We start from the raw sequence: 1,913 nt of genomic DNA on the forward strand, positions 1-1,913 counted from the left end.
TGTATTTTGCCTGCCATTGCAAATCAACCTCCTCTTTCCGAGGTTAGTTCAAATGTGTGAATGGGAACTCTGCATGCTTCCTTTCAATTCTGTATGGGGGACAGTCTGCTCTTTAGCAGATTTCCAGCCACAGTTATGACACAGACATTTAAAAATTGTGTCTGTGGAGAGGCCACAGGGCCACCTCTCCTCTCCCTGGGCTCAGCAGGAACATTTAAAGGGGGATTCTCAGCACATTCTACTGGAAGCAGTTGCAATTCTTCCCCTGATCAGGAATCCTGTTCAATCAAAAGTTCCCAATTGCAGAGAAGATTGTAGCTATGTTCAGTCAACATAGGAAGGTGAGTTTGGAAGGAGTGGATCCTCATGACCCCTTTACAGATATACTTTCAGAATGCCTGAATAGGCTGATCATGCCTCATGTTACAGGTAAAAGGCATAAAATGCACTATTGTCATATTTTTATAATAATGGATGGCTTATATCTAATGTAGTGTTTACTAACTTGTTCTATTAGTGCACTGATTTACACTTGCTCAATGAAACTTCCCCCCATCTCCTTCTCCCCTCCCTCATAAAAATCTTCTGGAGCAGATTTGGGGAGGATGCATGGCACACTTGGAGGAAGAATGTGCTAGCTTTAGGTGGTAAGACAGCTGCGGCCATTTCTGGACCAGGATAGCCTGGCCACTGTTGTTCATGCACTGGTAATCTCCAGGCTGGATTACTGTAATGCGCTCTATGTGGGGCTGCCCTTGAGGTTCTTTTGGAACCTGCACCTGGTGCAAAATGCGGTGGCGAGACTGCTCATTGGGACAGGGTATTGCCAACATGTCACCCCACTGCTGAATAAATTGCACTGGCTACTTATTAGCTACTGGGCTGAGTTCAAGGTTCTGGTTTTCGTGTACAAAGCCCTATACAGCTTGGGACCAGGAAACCTGACAGACCATTTTACCCCTTATATACGCACTCAACCACTATGTTCTGCAGGTGAGGGCCTCCTGCAGATACCATCTAATCAGGAGGTCCGTTCTGCACAACATAGGAAGTGGACCTTTAGTGTAGTGGCGCCTACCCTTTGGAATCCCCTCCCCTTAATTATTAGATTGGTGCCATCTGTTATCTTTTCAGCACCTACCAAAGACCTTCCTCTTTCAACAAGCCTTTTAAGTGGAGACCTTATCCCAGTCTGCATCTGTGTTGGAATTGCTTTTTAATATATTTTAAGCTTTTTTATTTTTTAAACCTTTTTTTTAAAAAAAAAGATGTTTTAAAGATGTTTTGTTTTAATATGTTTTTAAGGATGTTTTGTTGTAATATATTTTTAAATCTTTTTATGATGTTTTAGAGTGTTTTTAGCGCTTTAGTTTGCCACCCTGGGCTACTCCTAGGAGGAAGGGCAGGATATAAATCTAATAAATAAATAAATGAGTGCATTGGATACCACCCATTGGATAAATCTGCACCAAGCTTCAGCCTTCTCTCTATTATGGAAATATTGTGGCAATACCTCGGTGAGTTTCAAGCATCTCTTGCTTATAATGAGGGCATCCTGTGACTTTATAGAAGCAGGACATAGCACACTGTTGCACACATCCCACTTTCCAAGTTCCATGGACAGTAGGTTTGGTTGGTTTTATTTGGATAAGAGAGCACTTGAGACTTGCGATGCTTTTTTGGTTATATTTGTAATATTATCTGCAACTATGCAAGCAGAGCATAAGCGGAGGCTAAGAGGCACTCTTCCGAGGCGTAAGGTCTGCTAAGCCATATCAGATGCATCAGATGTCTCCTCAAGGTGCCATCAAACATCAGCCAATTCACAACTCTTTACCTCAGTCTCTTCTAAACTGCAAACTGTTTTCCTTACATGTGCACACACACACACACACACACACACAAATATGCTC

Source organism: Rhineura floridana, chromosome 8 (assembly GCF_030035675.1).
Source record: "Rhineura floridana isolate rRhiFlo1 chromosome 8, rRhiFlo1.hap2, whole genome shotgun sequence".
Taxonomy (NCBI): domain Eukaryota; kingdom Metazoa; phylum Chordata; class Lepidosauria; order Squamata; family Rhineuridae; genus Rhineura; species Rhineura floridana.